This window comes from Gadus chalcogrammus, chromosome 15, assembly GCF_026213295.1.
Source record: "Gadus chalcogrammus isolate NIFS_2021 chromosome 15, NIFS_Gcha_1.0, whole genome shotgun sequence".
NCBI lineage: Eukaryota > Metazoa > Chordata > Actinopteri > Gadiformes > Gadidae > Gadus > Gadus chalcogrammus.
Genome location: NC_079426.1, coordinates 21,410,710 through 21,420,562, shown reverse-complemented (window position 1 = coordinate 21,420,562; position 9,853 = coordinate 21,410,710). Strand labels below are relative to the sequence as shown.

At 42.7% G+C, this 9,853-nt stretch overlaps 1 long non-coding RNA gene across 2 annotated transcripts; it reads right to left on the bottom strand.

Moving 5' to 3' along the window:
* Positions 1–6,312: 6,312 nt before the first annotated feature.
* On the bottom strand, positions 6,313–8,184 carry LOC130404403 (uncharacterized). 2 transcript variants are annotated; one of them, XR_008904224.1, is made up of 4 exons: positions 7,906–8,184; positions 7,049–7,107; positions 6,774–6,845; positions 6,313–6,474 (listed from the first exon to the last, which is right to left on the bottom strand). It is a non-coding gene; the product is annotated as an uncharacterized LOC130404403 (long non-coding RNA). The 2 variants fall into 2 exon arrangements; XR_008904223.1 differs by lacking the exon at positions 7,906–8,184 and having other exon boundaries at positions 7,049–7,879.
* Positions 8,185–9,853: the final 1,669 nt, after the last annotated feature.

Genomic DNA, 9,853 nt, shown 5'->3' with positions numbered 1-9,853 from the left:
CTAATTCTGAGGATTGAACATTGTGTGGGGGTCTTTTTTAATGGGTGTGTGAGTGTGTATGGTGTGTGTGTGTGTGTGTGTGTGTGTGTGTGTGTGTGTGTGTGTGTGTGTGTGTGTGTGTGTGTGTGTGTGTGTGTGTGTGTGTGTGTGTGTGTGTGTGTGTTCTTCAGAAAGTGTTCTAGGTAATTATCTTCCAAACAGTGTGCCAAGTACAAAACTGTTTTACTCATAGGAGAGAGCGAGAGAGAAAGAGAGAGAGAGCGAACAAAGAAAGTGAGTGCATTTAAAGGGTGACTGGGTCCAGGGAGGCGAGAAGGTTCTCAGGTTTTAAGGTTATTCTTTTTTAAAAACTATTCCTCGTTTGAAGTTTTTTTTTTCATTCCCTTACTTTACTTCTTTCTTCTCCACTCTTTTAAGTCATCCTAGGTGACTATCTCCCTCATTCTCCTCCCTACATTTGTCAGTTTCCATTTCTTGACTTCTCTCCCTCCTCTCCCCCTCTCTCTCTCTCTCTCTCTCTCTCTCTCTCTCTCTCTCTCTCTCTCTCTCTCTCTCTCTCTCTCTCTCTCTCTCCCTCGGTTTCCATCTCTTCTCTCTAGTTAAAGAGCTGACCTGATGGATGGAAGGCAAACGTCAGCCAGCTCTCCACCGTTGCACTCCTTTTCTCCCCTCCGTCTCTCTTTTCTCCCCTCTGTCTCTCTCTTTTCTCCCCTCTGTCTCTCTCTCTTCTCCCCTCCTCTGTGGCTTTTCTCCAACACAACAGAGAGCCAGCCGGTTGAAGGCTGTGTTTTTGCACGCATGAACTCCAAAGAGCATACTTTAAGCTCCTGTGAGACAAAAGTTGGGAGAATGCGTGAAGGACAGAACACATTCAATCGGACCAAAAAAAAGCTGTTAATTAATTTGAGGGCAGAATGAAAAATGTGAGATATTTCTCTTAAATTAATCACAATTAATCTCCATAGTCAATTAACCCCATTTACATGCACACAATAATCCAATTATCTTCCGACTTTGATTGTTAAAATAATGTTATCGGCAGCTAATATGCGGTTCTCAGAGTGATTCTAATATTTCTGTTTGTGCAATTTTGATAAAAGTGCTGATTGTTTCAATTCAGGTTCAGCTATATAGGCCTCTCCTCGAACCATCACCTTAACGCGGTGGAGAGGTTTGCGTATCCTGAAGAACCTTGAGAGCTATGCTGTCTGGAGCCTTGTGCTCCTGGTAGGGTCACCCATGGCAGCTTGGTCTCGGGGGGAGGGAACAGGCTAAGAATGGTTCAACCACTGCCTTGTGGCCTGAGAGGGAAAAAGGCTAAGGGAGCAACACCCCAACAGAAAAAGCATCCTCTAGGTAGGCCAATCCCCCGCTTAGAGGTTAGCAAAACTGATTACCGAAACACTGAAAAATATAACTACCACCTTAGAATTGGGAGGAGAAGGACCTTCAACTAGAAGACGTATGAAGCCCTTTGGTGAAAGCCGAAAGGAAGCCAGAGGGTGGAAGTTTCTGAATCCTAAATCTATCACAAAAATCGGTACATGGAATGTACGCTCGATGCATATCACAGGAAAAGCGCAGACCATCGCAAATGAAATGAAGGCATTTGGCATCCATATACTTGGAATCGCCGAGGCTAGGTGGAAGGAAGCAGGAAAAACACGGCTCGCATCAGGTGAATCAATCATATACTCTGGACACACAGGAGATCATGCTGCTCATTCGGACGGGGTGGCAATCATGCTATCAAAGGAAGCAGGGAAAACACTTCTCGGGTGGGAACCAGTAAGCGCGAGGATCATCCTGGCCAATTTTAGGACTTCACATAAACGCATCAACCTTAACATCATCCAGTGCTACGCCCCCACCAATGAAGCAGAGGATGAAGCAAAAGAGGACTTCTACCAAAGGCTAGAGGAAACCATCAGGAAATGTAAGGAGAAGGATCTCACCATTTTAATGGGAGATATGAATGCTAAGGTTGGCAGTGACAACACCGGCTTTGCGCAAGCGATGGGAAAGCATGGCCTTGGAGTGATGAATGAGAACGGAGCACTCTTTGCCAACCACTGCGCCAACCACAGTCTCGTCATTGGTGGAACCCTCTTCCCTCACAAACCATGCCACCGGGTAACTTGGGTCTCCCCTGACAGGAAGACAGAGAACCATATTTGCATCTCCAAGAGATTCAGGAGAAGCCTCCAAGATGTCCGGGTGAAGAGGGGGGCCGATGCAGCCACGGATCACCACCTACTGGTTGCTAACCTACAACTTAAGCTGAAAAAACATCAAAACAGCACGTCAACAGGCAAACGCTACAATGTGTCACTACTGGCCACCAAAGAAAAACAAACCAACTTCCGAATAGAACTCAGAAACCGCTACACAGTACTGCAAGCCAAGGAAGTAACAGAAGAGGAACACAGGACGATAGAACACCACTGGCAGCAAGTAAAGGAGGCATTTACAGGAGCCTGTGAAGCAGCAGTCGGGCTCAAGAAGAGGACGCACCAGGAGTGGCTCTCACCAGAGACCCTTGGCAAAATAGAGGAAAGGAAGAAGCTAAAGAACGTACTAAACAATAGTAAAACAAGATCAGTTAAGAAAACAGCAGGGGAGGCGTACAGTAAGGCAGATAGAGAGGTCAAAAAGAGTGCACGGAGAGACAAGAGGAACTTTGTAGAAGAGCTTACAAACAAAGCAGAGGAAGCTGCAAGGCAGAATAACATCAAAGGGATATACAACAACATCCGACTGCTGACCAAAAAATACCAGAAAGGGAATCACCCAGTCAAGGATAAGGAAGGGAGGACACTGAAAACACAAGAAGAGCAAATGAAAAGGTGGGTTGAGCACTTTTCAGAGATACTGAACCAACCACCTCCGTCAATAAAGGCGAATATGCAACCTGCAGAAGTTCCCCTGTCAGTTGACTGCAAGCGGCCATCAAAAAAGGAGATAAGAAATGCCATCATGCACTGCAAGAACAACAAGGCACCAGGTCCTGACAACATACCTGCAGAAGCTCTTAAAGCAGATGTTGAAGCGTCCACACAAATCCTATATGACCTGTTTGGTAAGATCTGGGAGGAAGAAGACGTGCCTGGAGAATGGAAGGGAGGCCACCTAGTTAAAATTCCCAAGAAAGGCAACCTAAGCCTCTGTGGCAATTACAGGGGAATAATGCTTCTATCCGTCCCGGGCAAAGTGTTAAATGGAGTAATTTTACAACGCCTCAAGGCAGCAGTGGATGCAGAGCTTCGAGACAACCAAGCTGGTTTCAGGCCAAATAGATCATGTGCCGACCAAATAGCAACCCTGCGAATCATCCTTGAACAATCCCAAGAGTTTAGGTCCCCGCTTTACGCAGGATTTCTGGACTTTGAGAAAGCATTTGACAGTCTGGATAGGGAAGTGCTCTGGCAACTCATGAGACACTACGCCATACCCGAGAAGTTCATCAACATCATCAAGAACATCTATTCTGGAATGCAGTGTAGGATCATACATGAAGGCCAGCTGACGGAGGCATTTAACATCACAACAGGAGTAAGACAAGGCTGTTTACTGTCACCATTACTATTCCTTTTAGCGGTAGACTGGATCATGAGGCAAGCGACTTATAATAGACAAAATGGTATCCAATGGACCCCGTTTACACAATTGGATGACCTAGACTTCGCAGATGATATTGCGCTCCTGTCCCATAACCACCAACAAATGAAGGACAAACTGAGGCCACGTTTTTACGTAGCAGGGTATTTATAGAAACGAATATTTCCCCCCCTCCGTTTTCAAAAATAACATTGTGCACACAACATCGTTTTCAAAAAAGTTGTCGTTTACATCAAAACGGATAAATACGCCGTTGGGACATTATAACTATGCCAAACCTATGGGCGGCAGTGTAGGGAGAAGGATAAAGCCATGCAAGCCAATCAGAATCCTCAGAATCAACAACAACGAATAACACAAGCGTCTTCCTGTAACAAACAAACTGTAAACATAGGGCGCTCATATGACGTTAAGCATTTCCTGGCGCATAATGTGACGTTTCAGAACCTAAAACCCCGTTTCTACCCGTTGACACGACAACACGTAACCGGCGTTTTCAGAAATCTCCACTTTGGCCGGAGTTTTTAGAAATGATCGTTTTCTGTGACAAAAACTGCGTTTTCGTGTAAATGAGAGGCCAAACCATGTGAAAATATCTGCGTTTACCCTTCGTGTAAACGGGGCCTGAGAGTGGTAGAACAGAGAGCAGCTGAAACAGGCCTCCGCATTAGTACACAGAAGACCAAAGTTCTCAAGGCCAATACCAAGAAACTAGCAAGCTTGACAGTAAACCAACAACCAATAGAGGAAGTTGACTCCTTCATTTACCTGGGAAGCGAGGTAGCGAGTGATGGTGGATCAGAAGGGGACGTTAAGAGGAGAATAGGCAAGGCAAGAGCGGCATTTGGAATGATGGGGGCCATTTGGAGAGCACGCAACATCACCCTCAGGACCAAAATACGGCTAGTCAATTCAAGCATTAAAACCATTCTCCTGTACGGATCGGAAACGTTGAAAACAACAAAGAAACTACTAAAGAAGCTACAGGTTTTCACAAATCACTGCCTAAGACGCATCCTCAACATCAGATGGCCTGACTAAATAAGGAACAAAGAGCTGTGGGAAGGAACACACCAACCTGCCATAGAAGTGGACATTATGAGACGAAGATGGGGATGGATTGGGCATACATTACGTAAGCTGAGGAACATCATCACACGCCAAGCCCTGCAGTGGAATCCGCAGGGTAAACGTGGTAGAGGGAGGCCAAGAAACACCTGGAGGAGGAGTGTTACAGCAGAGATGGAGAGCGCAGGCTATAGATGGCAAGACCTGGAGAGGCTGGCACAGAACAGGACGAGGTGGAGAGATATAATCAGTGGCCTATGCTCCAACTTGGAGCAACAGGCTTAAGTAAGTAAGAAGTAAGTACCGTATTTTCCGGACTATAAGTCGCGGTTTTTTTGTAGTTTGGCTTGCCCTGCGACTTATATTTCGAAGCGACTTATATGCCAAAATTGTGCGTACATAATCTTCGGCCGCAAGATGGCACCGTCATTCATTAGGCCTACAACTGAACGCTGCAAGCCTACTGCACCACCGAATAAATTATATTCTCGTCGTCATCGTCCTCAATGTCCTCCGGTTCAACCAAAGCTACCCCAGCCTTAGCTGCAATGTTGTGCAACATAGCTGTCACACATATCACAGCGCATGACTTGGCCAGCGAAAACTTGGAGCCCTCCGCTGGACTTGTGAAGGCATCTAAAGTGCAACTTCCACCTCCCGATCGTGCGCTCAGGTTTAGGACCGCGGCGCATACGCGTCCGGTGGAATCCCGGTGTCACTGAATTCGGTATACTCTCAGAACTACGAGTGGGACCGACACACCTATATTGCTATTGCAATTTTATTCAGTCTCTCCAGACTAAACGTTCTTGTTTAAATGTTTAAAAATAAATGCGACTTATACACCGATGCGACGTATATATGTTTTTTTCCTCGTCATGGAGCATTTTTTGACTGATGCGACTAATACTCGGGAGCGACGTACAGTGGCGGAGCCAGGAAATTTCCATTGGGGTGGCCAGGATGGGGCCAGTGATAATTTTTGGGTGGCAAGCATTTGTCTCACCAGGAGATGCAGAACTATTTAAGACACATACAGCAAACATCTCAACATTATTCGGAATTCAGATGAAGGTGCAATAGAAAAGTATTCAATATATTTAAATTGTTCTAATACCTAAAGGCAAAGTAACAAAGAAGCTAAAACTTAAAAGAGAATATACACTTATTCTGTATTCATACTTGTTTTTAAACTGTGTTGATTTACTGATTGCTATTTGTGTTTTTATTTGTATTGTACGACTGAGTCGAACAATGGTTGTACAGATATGCATTGACAGCAAGGTATTCTATTTTATAGTAGAGATGTCCTCAGTTTATGGCGACAAGCCAAGTCAATTCTCTCAGTGTATCATCAGGAATACAAAACAAGGATACAAAATTAGAAGTGCAATGTTTTTTTAATCAAGTCTGATCACAATATGGATTTATCTTTAAATAACAAAAAGTATAAAATACTGAGCTAATGTATAGAAATATGAAAATAAATAAAATAACATCCTGAATACAATTTGCTGAATTCCAACAAATGTAAATATGACAAGCATTAACAGCCTGTTTAAATAAGCAGTGTCAATTTTTCTTCAATTCGATCCATAAACATCTATCAAACACATAATAACAAACATCATATTCACAATGGGTATTAGGCGGACTCTGCAAGATTAGATTCAAGTTTGAGCCACATTTACACATATCAGACAGAGAATCCAAACAGTGACATCTCATTAAAACTGAACACTTCAATGACTGTCCTTAAAGATCTATCGGTTCTTGATTTGGAAATGTCTGTTTGAAAATGGAAAAAAAGGCATATTCAATTATTAAATTACAACAGAGATTAATAACAATCAAGATAAACTCATACATTGGAGTGTACTATCCCATGTTACATCTAATGGATTATCTGAACACTATAATCTGCTTAAAACGTTATAGATTTGAGGCCATTCATCCAACTCTACTCCAGTTGAGGACGGTGAGTGGTATGACTCATACCTGTTTATGAATTATCAGGCCACTGTATCAGATTGGGCAAAACTGAAGTGGAATTAAAGTGTCCAGTATGTGTGAAAGAGTGAGTATACCTGGTGGTACCTTGGGCCGCCACTCGTTGTTGGAGGCTCCTCTCTCTCGCTGTCTGAATCTTCTGTGGGAATCTAAATATATATATTAAAAACATTAATACGTGTTTAAAGTATTTTCCACAAGGTGTAATGATCCACTATCCAAGTATTTCACAGATACAAAAGATTAAAATTCATTTTCTACAGCATTAAACATATACAATATAAACTTGTGGACAATATCGATGAAAAGTTAGCAGAAGAGTACAACATACAATGTAAGATTGACAATTTACCTGGGGATCCACTGGGGCCACTCCTCAGGGAGGACTCTTCTGTCCTGCTCTTGATCAATCTTTCAGAAACATCAAAAATAATTACAATAAGGTGTACAGGTAATTTTCCTAAAGGTTTTCTAATGCATGCTATATAGTGTTTAACAAACACACTAAGCTAAAGTATAATATTAGTGAAAGTGTCTCTGGGTAGCAAATACAAATATGCCATACTTTAATGTACTGAAAAAACGAACTGATATGTTTTACAATGCACTTTCAACCTGACCTGTATATGAATAGACAAACTTTAAGCCAATTGTAAATAAGATAACCTCATACCAAGCTGTACTATATGTGAGTCTCTATACTGTATACCTGGAGGTCCATTTAAGTTGCTGCTCTCTGGGGGCTCCTCATCCTCGCTCTCTGCCTGTTTTTCCTCCATCTCACCCTCATTCTTTGCCTTAGCTGACTTCTTTCCACTTGCCCTGAAGAAGGACGCTATGTCTGCCTTCTTCCTCTTCATTATTTTTCCCTCTTTAATGACACTTATCCAAAATGCAGCATAAATACTGTATATACCTGACACAATCATAACACGTTCTGGCAACAATAGCAGTTAACAGCAAATAACTAGATCGAAAGTCGATCCGAAGTTGCAAAAACAAATACGTGTAGAGACTAGAGAGAGATTATATTAAAACACTGTACACAATCTCGCAACGTAGTTATCAAATACAGCATAGCATATAGCAATTTTAACAGTTTACTATGTTCTCCTCCGATCTACCTTGCTTCTAAACATTGCAAAATAGATAGTCATGGGTGGGATAGTCAGTTATTAGAAGACAAAAACAACATCCATTATGATATACCTTTCTGTTTTGGGTTTCTTCACTTAGCCTCAGGTGACGGTCGAAGCGTCAGATGGTAACAGGCATTCAGGCCATGCTTGAGCCGTTTAATTCAAATACAGGACGTGTGCGCGCTGCGCGCGGCTAAAGGGTCCGGCAGTGTACTAGCGGTGCGAGAAAGGTTCCGCATTTTTCCACAGCCGTCAAAACTTTTGACCGCTGTGATCCGGTGCTTGGGGTGGCCAATGGGGTGGCCGAGATTCTACGGGGGGTGGCCGTGGCCACCCCCGGCCACCCCCTGGCTCCGCCACTGCGTATAGTCCGGAAAATACGGTATATAGGCTAAAACTCCTTGGTCATATACACATATTTAATGCTGAATAATGGAATTATTACATGAGTCATTCAAATAAAACAATTATAAATATAAAACATTGAATGTCTCTCATCCCCTGCAGCAACTGTTGTGTGCATCAAACTGTTGCGTGCATCAAATGTCAAAACAATAAGTGCTCGGGGCATTCAATGAGCATGACTTCTAAGCCTCAGTTCCTAACGTGTATGAGTGGAAACCGAGGTTTCAAAAAGGTTAGTAGGAGTTTTATTTAAGCAAATAATAAAACATAACAGTCACGCCTGGCTATAGAGCAGCGCTGGATAATGAATGAAAAAACTAACCGCTGAGTGGTACCACTCCAACATGAAGCACAATGGACTGGTGGACCGGGTGAAGTTCCTCCTCATGGTGTTGGCCTTCTAGGAGCCATGCTTTATTTCTACATCATATTTTGACACATTCTATAGTAGCCCTGCTCTGAAAATACAAAACTGAAAGCATTTCTGAACGTGGAGTCAGGGGGTTCGGTCCTCCTTTGATTGACGATTTCTGAGGAGGCCTAGCTTGGCAGAACTGCTTTAGTGGGGGAAATCATGCATGCCAGCAGACCTTTGGTGGTATCTGTTATGGAAGCACAACAAAGATGCAGTTAAAAAAAAAGGGCCATGTTCCCTAAGCCTTTTCTTTAGAGCCTAGGATTGAATGGTTTACACGGTCTGTGGACTTTTGTGCAAACATTGTGTGGTCCATTCATTTATTGCTTTTTATTGTATTTTAGGGAGGTTCAAAGGGCAAGTCACATGGCTTCTCATCTTCTCAGTCTGATCTTTTAAGTTCCTCTTAATATGGTCTGGACTTTTATTGTCGCCCATTGATGACATTGGAGTGGAGAAGTTACAATGAGTGTCTCGCCGTCTGTCAGTTTGTCTGTCTGTCACACACTGAATAGTTTTTACCTTACATAAATTGTCTTCTTGTGAATTTACAATGCAATTATGTATAGAGCCGGTAAAGCCACTGTTTCAACAGGAATACTAACACTATGAGGTTTAGGGTTAGATTTGGTTTTGAGAATTGTAGGAAAGAGGAGGGCGCGTTAACCGTGTGGTGATGACCCATGCAAATTCTGTGATACATTTTTCATGTCCGTTTTGATTGTAGCTCTACTGTAGGACTCTAGCGCTTCAGTTTCAATTACATTTGTATTATTTTAGGTTACATTTATATTCATTTTTTAAAAGTAATAATTTTTCTTTCTAGTTTTTTGTTTTTCTTTGCAAATGTAGTAGTAGTAGTAGAAAACTTTATTGTCTCCGTGGGGCAGTTGGATTTGCGGCACAGTCACATTTCATGACAGGACATTAGACATATATGACACAAACAGATAGTCCATACATCAGACACCGACAGACATAGCATGAAGAACATACATCACACACTACAGTACACTATACATCCTTGGATATGACCAGGCCAGCTGGTCATAGCTTATTTTGAGTGATTTAAGGCTTTTATGGCTTGTGGTACAAAAGAGAATTTGGATCTATTCTTGGTCATAAGGGGTAGGCAGAAACGACGACCAGATAGTAATAGTTTAAAATGGGATGCCAGGGGGTGTATGGTCACAAACAA